This window comes from Prosopis cineraria, unplaced genomic scaffold (assembly GCF_029017545.1).
Source record: "Prosopis cineraria cultivar Desert tree isolate PC_DT_omini unplaced genomic scaffold, ASM2901754v1 PC6, whole genome shotgun sequence".
Classification (NCBI taxonomy): domain Eukaryota; kingdom Viridiplantae; phylum Streptophyta; class Magnoliopsida; order Fabales; family Fabaceae; genus Prosopis; species Prosopis cineraria.
This window is the reverse complement of record NW_026555337.1, coordinates 8,858,842-8,870,975: the sequence shown is the minus strand read 5'-3', so window position 1 is coordinate 8,870,975 and position 12,134 is coordinate 8,858,842. Positions and strand designations below refer to the sequence as shown.

Sequence of the window (12,134 nt, the reverse complement as noted above, 5' to 3'; positions counted from 1 at the left end):
GAAGATGTGTGCAAACAATGTGGAAAATAAATATTAATCATTTTATGAACAACTAGAATGTGAATATCATGGTACTTTATGTAGAATTCGAAGCGAATTGCACCATGCTCTTTATCATAAAAATAAGTGCGACTATTCTGTTATTTACAAACAACATAATTTTTTGTAAATCTTCTACTACATATAACATATAAAAAATTGTAATAATCACAGGCTGTGACTTATTTTAAACTTAATATAATACTTGTATAAGGTAAGGGCACGAAAAAAAAAATTGAGCTAGGTTAGATTGACTTTCAATTGTTGATTTTCATACTATTGAACTACCGGCTACACCTAAATATTGGGGCAAATTACAAATAGGTTTTATACATATAATAAACTTATTTATAAATAAATTATATAGATTTTGTGAAAATGTGCTTATATTTCATGATATTTCGTCGTAATTAAGTTACTGTGTAAAATGACACAAATATCTTTAGGTGTCCACTCTTTTAGCTAGTATTGACCACAGTTGATTAACTTAGATGATTGATCGACCATTGGCGTGACCAACAAAAAAATGTTTTTTAGAAAATTTTATTGTATTATTTATATTTTAATATTCAGAATTCAAACAATAAAAATTTACAAGTAAATTTTTAAGATTAATTGTTCAAACCTCATTTAAAAATTGACCTTTTACAAGAAAAAAGAGTTAAAATTTAAAAATTAACTTCACATATTTATAAGCCAAATTTGTAAATAACAAGTTTAATTTATAAATATGTGAAACTTAATTTGTAAATATTAAAATATCAATATTTCAGGAAGTTGATTTGTAAATGTAAAAAGTTTTATTTGTAAATCTTAAATATTTACTTATTAATATGCTGTGTTTGTCTTCTGAACATTAAAGTATTAATATTTTATTAAAAAACATTTTTGGTTGGTCAATATCAATCAATATTTTGTTAGCACTAGTTGAAAGGGTAAAAGTCCAAAAATATTTATATCATTCTACATGATAAATTAATTATAATCAAATCTCATAAAATTTGCTTGTATTTTTACAGATATGTGAAACTTATTTATATTAGACTTATTTGTAATTTTCTCTTAACACCATTGTGAAAATGTATATAGACTTCTCATAAAATTGTATATAGATATACTATTTATTTATTTTTTATACATTAGTAGGGTCTTGTTCATTAATTTTTATCCATGCTTTACCTCATCCCCATCATCTCATCTGCGCCTATATATTTCTTTTGTTTAATATTATAAAGTATTTTTTATCAAATTACACTTTTAATAAATTAATTATTTATATTTAAATTAAATACTTTTTTCATACTTATTACCTCAATTAAAAAATCTTATTAATTATACCTCTTAATTAAGGATATTTTTTATCCAAAAAATAATAGTATTTAAAAAAAATTATTAATTACTCCCTTTGTTAAAAAATATAAGGTATTTTTTGAGAAGTTGGATATTAAAAAATATAAGATATTTTTAATCGTTCAAGGTGTAATCATTAATTTTTTTAAATATAAAAAGATAAAAATAATTAAAAAATAAATAATTATTTTATTAAAAGTAAAATTTATTTAAAAATATTTTATATTTTTCTAATGGAGAGGATATATTTAAAAAAATTGTCTTATATTTTTTTTTTTATATCTCACCGTCAAAAAAATTGTATTATATTTTGAGCGGAACGAGGAAGTTGAACCTTGGATCCGTCATTTCTAACTGTTAAAAAAAGGACGAGAAACCAACCAAGAAAGAGGGGGTCCTCGAGCCATTGATCCGCGCTTAGTTCTTAGGCTCTACTCCTACTTCATGCTATTATCACTTTGAGCTAGCATTAGGTGGCATTGACCTCTACGTTGAAGGAGCAGCGCGTGTTGAAAGGAAAGGCTTGAGGAGCGTGGGGGAGGAGAGGCAGCATAAGGGACGAAGGGAGAAAGAGGGGGGGTCGTTTGGGTCATTGAAAGTCGTTGGCTTTTCCACTGCTTTATCAGCTAATTCCATAAATTTTGTTAGGTGACAGAGTCCGAATTTACCATCCTGCCCTATCACTCACCACCGAAAAAACAGTCCCTGTGGCCCCCACCATGTTCGGATCCAACGGCTCTCAGAGGCCTCACGTCCCTCATCCTGCGCTCCACGTCGCTGCTTTTATCGTTTTTGGCTTACAAACGCCTCTGTGCTGTCTCTGTCACTTTTGGACAGGGCTTCCTTCTTACATCACTTGTTGCCATCTCTGATCTCTTTGCTTTGCTTTTCTTCTTCAGTCTCTCTTGATGGCAAGATTAAGTTCGTAGAATCATTATTATTTCAATTCAATGTCACTGCAGTCGCACTCGTCTTGCTTGACTTTTGTTATTTCTAAAACAACAACCGTTTTTATTGACAATAAAAATTTGAGTTCATCCTCCTGCAAGTCTATCAATTACTCCATCCTTCTTAATTTATAAAATATTTTTAAAAAGGATTCAACCTGTCAAAATTAAAAGAAAGAATCGCATTCAATGATTATTCAATAAATTTATTCAAAGATAATAATTAATATAGAATGAATGATTGTTAAAATAATAACATGATTTATTTTTTCAAGAGTATGACTTGTTATTAGTTCTTATTCATGAATAATTTACTTAATTAATTTTGGATGTGATTTTTTTAAATATAAAACACTTAAATAAAAATAAAATTTTATTAATGAAGCATTTTCAACACTATATTTCCTCTTTTTAAAATTTTTTTCACAAATTAAGTATTAAATTGAGAGTATTTTTAAAAGTTTATATTTTTATTTTAAAAAATAGTTGTAAAATATATTTAATGTGTTGTGGTTAAAAAGAGGTGAGATATAAAAATTAGCTTCATAAAGTTGTTTCTCTTGACTAACAATTTTTTATAAGTTTAAATTTTGTTTTGCCCTTTGGACTTTACCTGAATAGTCATTAAATACTTTAAATTTAATTATGAGTTAATTTTATTTTTTAACATTAAATATTTTTTTCCTTATCACCCTACCATTAATCAATCTTTTTTTCACCACTAATGGCCCCATGTTACATTTTTAATACTTTTTTATTATAAAATATTGTGTTGAGAATCATTTTTGTCCTTCGACCTAATCTAAAAAATTAGCAGGCACCCTAAACTTAAATATATTGTAATAAAAAATTTAAAAATATAATGTAAAGCTCACAGTGAATAGACAATGAGTTAGCAGCAATTAATGAAAAAGGAAATATTTAACATTAAAGAACATAATTAACCTACAATTAAATTTAAGATACTCAATAATCCTTTAAATAAAGTTGAGAAATAAAATAAGCTAATAGCTTTTTTATATGAGACCAAGTGTGTCCTTCACAGAATTGTAGTTGATTACAAATACTAGTCTCCCACGGGGTAAAGGACATGTTTTTCTTAACTAATTAAATTGTGTGTGCGCGTGTGTGTGAGTTGGGAATCAACTATCAACTGCTTATCTAACTTGCGCTAACTTAGAGTAGGTCTAAATAACATTTGCGTTGCTGATAAAAAATAATCTAATCGATAAAGATGCAATTTATTGATATAATATGAATATTGTTCAAAATCGAACTTCGTTGATGCAAGTATACTTGTAAATGCTTTTTAAGTCATGAAACTTACCTCAATGTTCTAAGCCTTTGAAATTCAATTAATTTAAATGTCCTTCAAACAAAAAGAAAGAAAGAGAAAACTAGCATGTTAAGCCTAAAAGCTCTACCCCTGATTTCCTTAAATAAGATCTGGATTTTTTTTTGAAAATATCTCAATAATTAAATAAAGTAATTAGATTTGAGTTTAATGAGCATGCTAGTTTGTTTTGGAGAAAGTAGAAATTTTTACATAATTATTCATAATTTGTCCAATAAAAGCAATAATGTGATGTACTTTATTCGTGCAAAAGTTTTTTGAAAAGAAGATATAAACTCAAATTAAAAACTTGATTACCTTGAGAGTGAACAAACCCACACTGTACTAGACTTTCATGACTTCTTGTAGAAAGAACAGAGAGCAAAAGAGTATGAAGAAGAGCTGTCAAACACAGTGAGAGGTTGAATGTGCTTTTAAGATATTATGTTAGTTACCGAATTAATCAATTCCCCCATTACACTCAGTTGAGATTGTGATAAAGACAAAATTTACAACTACAAAATTATAGGCTGGATCTTTATCTAATGGTCTTATTTGATTCACATAATATCATAAAAGATTAAGATATTATGAGTTCAATAATTAATTAATGCAAATTTATAATATATTTAAAATATTCTAACACCTTATAAGTTGAAAAAAAAATGTTAAAAGCAATGAAAACCTTTAAAATCTGCATAGAATTTTTTTTTTTTAATTACGACAAGAAAAGAATGCCAATAACAGAGAGCAGGATTTTGGACAATAGAAATGGGGACATGGTGAAGGAGAAGCCACGGAGACAATCGTGTGGACGACCATTAAATAATGAACAGTGATGAATATAATAATTTGTGCATGAAATTTATATCATTGCCTTCTTTGGCCGAGGCAACGTGTGAGGTTCGTGGGGCCCTTTTATGAGGGGGACCCCTGATGTGGGCCCACCCTGCTGCCTCATCTCCAGCAATCCCCATATCATATCTTTCACGATCCTGACTCTGAAGTTGGTCAAACGACAAATACAAAACAACTTGCACAATCCTAAGCCTTATGCCTCATTCATCCTTGAGACGACTCATACCTCACCTTGTCTTAATAATTGACGTTTAGTTCTCCATTATTCATGACACATGCTTTAAGAGTCAACCATACATGTTATAATAGCTAGATAAAAGATTCGATTCAATTTATTTCTTGATATTGAATTTAAATCTTAAAATATGCATTCTTATTAAATAAACATGTTAATAGCACTCTGGATGAATTGATAGTGAGATCATTATTGATAATAACAGTCCCATGCATCAAAGGTTTGGATTAGTTTTAGTGAGACATGATAATACCCCATGTTTTTCAAAAGATTTGTGATGGAATAAAAAAAATATGTATATTGATAATTTATAAATAATACTTTCTTTGATTCATAATATACCGTATTTATAATTATTTCACGATTCTTACAAAAAAAATTTAGTTAAAATCTTATTTAAAGAAAACCATTATACTATCCTTGTTTGCTATTATAAGATACTTTTAAGCCAATCATATCCTAGTAAATTAGTTAATTTTTTTAAATTACACATTGTTTTCCTTATTTATTTTTCTTTAATATAGTGTTTTAATTAGAACATTTTATTAACTACACTCCTAGATTATTTTTTTAAAAAAACTCATTAATTACATTTTAAGAGACTCAAAATGATTCATGTCAATATGTACAAACACTAATAATCCTATAGTAATATTGATACTTTACATTTAACTTCAACTTTAGATACCTTAGCTAATTTTTTTCTTTTTGGGCCGAAGCTAAATTTTTTTTTGCTATTAACTCTAGAGGATCCGCATCCTCTTTTTTTGCCAGTCTCTTTTGGAGATCATGTGTTCATTGATTATGACCGGAGACTTAAGTACATGGTGTAGAATTACTAGCTATAAATCAAAAGGAAATTATAAATTTCACTGGAGATTACAATTGGCATATCTTTTAGACCATAAAACCATCATTTTTTTTTATTACTAGAGATATCATTTCCTCATAGTATTAGAGATTAATCCTTTTCAAGCTATCGAAAACAAGAGACAAACCCTTCTTATTTCTTAACTGGGCTCTCTCTCTCTCCATATATATATATATATATATATATAAATTAAACTTCAACTACTTACTTTAAAGCCACTGTGACACACGCAAATAAAAAAAAATTCATACGTTTATAGAGATCATCTTTTCATGTAGTTTTATCTGTAAATAGCGCATGCCCTTGTATATATTGCACAAGGTTTGAATTTGAATGCAAGCAGTTTAAGATAATTTCATGGTGATTTCTTTTGTTTTATCACAACAAATTAATTGATTTTGGTTCTAACACACATATGTATTATTGAAAAATATAGCATGTCATATGTCCTTGGCGCTGATGTAAGATCTTTATTTCTAGATAATATATAAATATTTTTATGAGCGTTGTCTGAACTATAATTTTGATTAGCTCTAAACGGAGCTTACATGATTTTAAAGAGAAAAACTGGGGAAAAAAATATGGGCAAATCATTGTCACCTTCAGTTTTAGAATGACAAGTGAACTGAAAAGGGGAAATATTATTTGAAGAACATGTGCAAAAAGGCTGAACCTTAATTACATGTCACTGCGTCACACAGACATTGATATGACCAGGACACGCCACTTCAAATTAGAATGATTAGAGTCACAAAAGAGCATCATTAGGTTAAAGGCCAGTGATTCTTGAAGTTGTAAGTGATCAAGATGGTGATAATTAAAGCGGGTTAACCTTGTTTTCAACTACCCTCATGATGACCCCTTAAACTGATAAGGGCTTATAATTTAGTAAAAATGACAATAAAATATTAGAATCTCATTAAAATTAAAAATTTATAAACACCAAGCAATTACTTCAAAATGCCATAATTAATTTTAAGTCTTTAAATATTTTTATGACGTTTATAATTTTAAGTTAAATGAATAAATTATTCATTATTTAAAATGAAAACAATAGGTTTAGCTTTATTTTTTCAATCATGACTTTTTGTTTGAATAATTATAAATTTTATTTTATAAATTATAAAAATTAAATAAAAAATCATAACTTCTCACATAAAATTTTTTTATAATTGATAAATAAATAATAAAAATAATTAGTTTTAATCACAACTGTTGTTGAAGTAATTACAACCTTCATTGAATGAATAGTAAAAATTGAATAAAAAATCATGACTTTTCACGTAAAATTTTTTACTATAAAAGTCCTAATTTTAAAAATAATTAATTACAACTTTTATTATATGAATCACAAGAATTGAATAAAAAATCACAACTTCTTACATAAAAGTTCTTTTACCTTTGAAATATAAGTTCTAAAAATAATCAGTTATAACTACTTTCTCTTGTCCTATTTATAGGGTAGAAAGAGAATAATTTTTTTAATTTTATTTATAAGTTATGTTATTAAATTTTCATTATAAATTTCTTCTTTTACTCTTAATTGAATGTTAGAGAGAAAAAATATGTTATTAAAATATGTATATTTAATAGGGGTAGGGTCGAAAACTTATTAAATTTTAAGATAGAGTTAATAAATTTTAAAATTTTTTTAATACTAATGAAATATATTAAAAATGACTTATAAAGAGGACTAGTGGAGTATTGTTTAAGTAATTACAACTTTTATTTTATAAATTGTAAGAATTGGATAAAAAATTGTAACTTCTCACTTGAATCCATTATTTTTTTAGGCAATCTAATCATTTAATCTAAAATTAATAATGTCACAAAGGTAATTAAAAACTTGAAAAGAATTATAATATTTTAAAAAATTTAATTGTGATTTATATATTTTTTATGAAATTTTGTTGTTAGTTTCCCTGCAATTTATTTCTCACACATGCTGAAAGTTTTTTTTTTCTTTTTCTCAGAAGCCAAAATTTCACAAAAAGGCTCAACCTTTTCCCCACACCCCCATTATTCCCTTCCCAGGAGATTCCTTGTACCTAAAGCACATATTCTTGATAAAGTAGCTGAAAGTTATATCCTCCTTTTGTGATTTTGTCCCAGAAACAAAATATCTCCTCCATGTGTTCGTGTATTGATATAAAATAATATATCTAATGCTATTTTTTAGATTTAATTGGATCAGACAATTAGCGGCATCTCTATTTATCCATAATTTGTAAAATTTATAATAAATTGTATTATTCATAAGTTGCTAAGCGATGCAACTTCTTTTAGTAGGTTTTATCCTACGTCACTGAGACATGCGCTATGGTTAAATATAAAGAAGAATTACATTTAAATTCCCCAGCAGTTCTAGACAGAGGCAGAACGTTGTTTATTTCACAGCAACTCAACATGTAAACAAGAGACAATTGATACATAGCATTCAACTTTGTTCTTCCCTGTATAGTCATCAACGAAAGGGTGTAACGTACGTAATTAACATATTCATCATTATTATAAAAGAGTTCATCATCATTGACCATTAATTACTTCATCATTAGCCAAAGTCAAAGTAGAACTGTGAGCCCAAAACACTCGATACATTCGTACGTCACATGCGAGATTGAGAGACATGCAAATTGTTCAGATCTAGTGCATCGGAGCTTCTTGGGTATCTTGCTGTTCAACTCAACCCCCTCAAAATATGCAGAAGCAAAACATTTAATGTGAGAAAATCCTAGCATGATTGAGAGACAAAAAATCTTGTGAGTAACAAGCAAAAAATACTCCATGATGAAGAAGAGGGTTCACAATGATTGTCTCGTCAATAGAGAGATACTTACACAGAGCTTTTAAAAAGTTAAGAATATTAACATGACCGGTAAATAATAGAGGTATAATAAATAAAATGATTAAATTATAGAAATTTAAGTCATAAACTTAACAAAAACTACCATGCATGTGGTGATTGTATAAACAGCTAACTTTCTAATAAGTAGGCATGTTACATAGATTTGTATATAATTTATGCTCCTATCTTGACTATCTTAACTGATTACTGTGTGAATTAAAGATAAAATTAGACAAAACACCTCATTTGGAAATTTTGGGGCATTTTCAAGAAAAGGGATTGAAAACAACATATGAAAGGCCAGAAATATGGAGTTACAAATCAAAGCCCAAGATGGGGCCCAGGAACACTAATCTGCTCACCTATAAAACTCTAAAAGCCACCGTCGGTCAAAGATGAACGAAGTTTTAGAATTGGTTCTCACCTCAAATACAGTCGGTTGCAAGTGAAATATGAAGGAAAATTATCGGTTGCGAATGAAATAGGGTGATCTGCTCAAATGAGCTTCGTGAAGCCACGGCCGCTCTTGATGAAGTGAAGGGCAAAAAAAGAAGCATTGTTTGGCCCTCACGAACATTGTCATACTTGTTTCAACCGCACCCGGACGTAGATGCTAGAAGTAGAAATTAATTATTTTAATATATTTTAAATTAGATATCAGCATGACAAATAAAATAAAAAGTGATTCGGACATATTCTAAGTTCAAGGAGGACAACTTTATTACAAATAAATCTCCTAAAAGTTTCTCAAAGTCATTCAATATCATATCCAAAAATTAGAAGACATGTTACAAAGTTTAAAAGATTTTTTTTTTTTTAAGTTAGGAGCTTTTTCTCTTATCATCTTTTTTAAATTTTTTTATATATTTTATTTAGAATTGTAGTTTTAACTCTGAGTTTTTGCTAAACTCTCAGTTGGGATAGGGAATAGCTTGATTGAGATGAATTTTATTCGTTATTTAATTTCATTTATTTTCTGAATATTAATTTTTTATGAGAATTTTTATTTTATTTATATTTATCTCTCTTGTTTTAATAATCTTTTTATATAGATAGTCGCTATATAAATTATTTGTGTTTTGGTTTGATGAACTAGAAGGTGAAAGACTTGCTTAAACATAGAGAGATAGATATCAATAATTAAATTAGAAATAATTTAGGAATTGGTGGTGACTTAGATCATAATTTCATGATTTAGTTAGAGAGTATAATTTAGTATCATATCAAGTTAACTCTAATTAAATATAGCATAACATACTAGAAAATAATTAAAATACTTTAAAAATAATTGTCACTATAAATAAAGAAAGAAAGATAATTAATTGAATTAGAGTAATTTATCCTAATATGCGAATATTGACCACCAGCATTTTTATGATTAGTTGGTTTATTGTTTTTCTTATTTAACTGCATCATTTAATTAGTTATTAAACCCTTTTCAAACTCTTATTTATTTGTATAAATAACACAAATCGCCATCTTTATCTGGTTTTGGTCCAAAATGTTTCAAATTTATTATTGCACCGATCCCATCTACTTCCGGGAGTGATCACTTTCTAGAAAAGATAATAGTTTGATGTTGTCTTAATATAAGTTAAGATTTCAAATTATATACGCCACACCTTTTCACCTTAATCTACAATTCAATGCTAGGTGGCCAGTGCACTGTGTGATATTTGTATCTCTTGATGAAGTAAAAATGCAAAACTGTGGCAGTGAGGTTCAGGGGAGCAGAATGGCCAGTGACTTACAGAGACAGTTTGGTGTCAACATTCGGTCGACTGATTTTGTTTCTTTTTATCCCTAATTGTTTTATGGGCTTTATTTAAGACCCGCTCTTTGGGCCAACTGTCTGATCCATTCAGTTATAGACAATACGCCGAAAATTATTCTCTTCCATGAATTCATAGATCCAGATTTGTGATTTTGGGCATAATCCTCGTCGGCAATAAACTCATAATTATTAAATAATTTCTTAAAATTGAAGGAAACATTTACGGGCTGGAATATCACATGATAGTTGGACAAAAGAGCATAAACCATCGAAACATCTACATCTCGAGAAGTCTTTGAAATACAACAGCCACAGAACAATCTTGAGGCTCATCGCTTTCATCTATCTGCCAATTTGTCACGAAAAATATTAAATCTAAATTCTTATATCTATTTATGATTTCTCAATAAAAATATGCCAAGTAGATATTTTTTTAAGTCAATATTACAAACATTATACAAAGTTTGAGATCAATCATACATTCATATTGTTTCTAAATTATGAATAATACCACTTTTTTATAATGTCAGAACACTTAAAAATAATTTAATACGAGGGCTCCGCTTATGCATACCAAAAATGTATCGTGACATGTAATTTACACAGCCATTTTTCTACAATATTACTAATTGCAGAACGTGATTGGTTGGCAACCTCATGTGCTGGCCCTAAGAAATAAGAAAGCAACCGTGTCAGCAGGGGAAAGTAGCAGACTGCAGACCCCATGGAGTAAATTGATTTCATATATAGCAGTCGACATAAAATAGAAAAAACAAAACTACTACTACATGTGTTAAAAAAAATAGAATATTCATGATTTCATGTTATAATTTAATCAATTTTTATGTCCTCTGTTAACTATATAACATAATGCATAATGATGGATGATCCAATTTAGAAAACAGAACAGGCCACCAGCAGCAACATGATAATATGATATGGCTATTAGAATCCATGTCTAGAGGGGAAGAACAATACATAATTCAAGAACACCAATCACCATTAGTTTGACTGATAGCTATAAGATAAATCTTTTTAGCCGCTACTTTGTTTTCAAAAGCAAGAGTCTATTTTTCCACTCCTATTAGCTGTGATGGGCAAATCACTAAAACGTCATGATGACTTTTCTCTTTATTTATAGAATTTCAAATTTCAAAATTTTCGTGATATGATAAGATTGTCTGTCATTAGGTAGGTGTTCAGAACTTCAAAAGATCTTCAATATTCTTCAGATCAAAAGCAACCTTCCTCACAGAAGACCACAAACCTGACCTGGAGATTCGAAATAGTTGGCATGCTTTCTGGCTTTTTCTCCTTTGAATCTTCTTTATATTACACTTTCGCCTTGCTTCTCTTTCCCTTTTGGACTTTTGGTCATTTAGTCTCTACTATAAATATTAGATAGATGTCAGTTTTCTAGTGAAAATTGTCCCATGTGAGATCAGGAATATATTTTTCCCTCAAATGGTGGGATACACTCATACAGTGAGACTTCGATCTAACTCAAAATTTAAATGGTTAAATTAATATGAACAAGCGGAAGAGGAAATCTCACCATCACTGTCAGCCTGCTATCCTCGCGCGCGCGCAATTACGTTGAACAGAAAATATTAAAAATTTGGGATGATGACGAGTGGAAAATTTTTCCGCTATTCTTATCCAAAAAGCAAATCAAGTCATTGCCTTTAGGATTAAGCTGAATAGAAACTACTGAAACTTTGTGACGATAGGTGTAAATTTTTTCTGCTATACTTATCCAAACACCAAATCATGTCATCACCTTCAAGATTAAGACGTGAAATCACAAAGTTTAAAAATAATGCAGTCTAAGAAGGGCAACTGAATAATGAAAACCCAGGGCCCTACCAGGAAAGCCAAAGTA

General features: G+C 28.7%; 1 long non-coding RNA gene across 1 annotated transcript; it reads right to left on the bottom strand.

Moving 5' to 3' along the window:
* Positions 1–10,665: 10,665 nt before the first annotated feature.
* Positions 10,666–12,116, bottom strand: LOC129314438 (uncharacterized). The gene is made up of 2 exons (XR_008594113.1): positions 11,525–12,116; positions 10,666–10,920 (listed from the first exon to the last, which is right to left on the bottom strand). It is a non-coding gene; the product is annotated as an uncharacterized LOC129314438 (long non-coding RNA).
* Between the last annotated feature and the right edge of the window lie 18 nt (positions 12,117–12,134).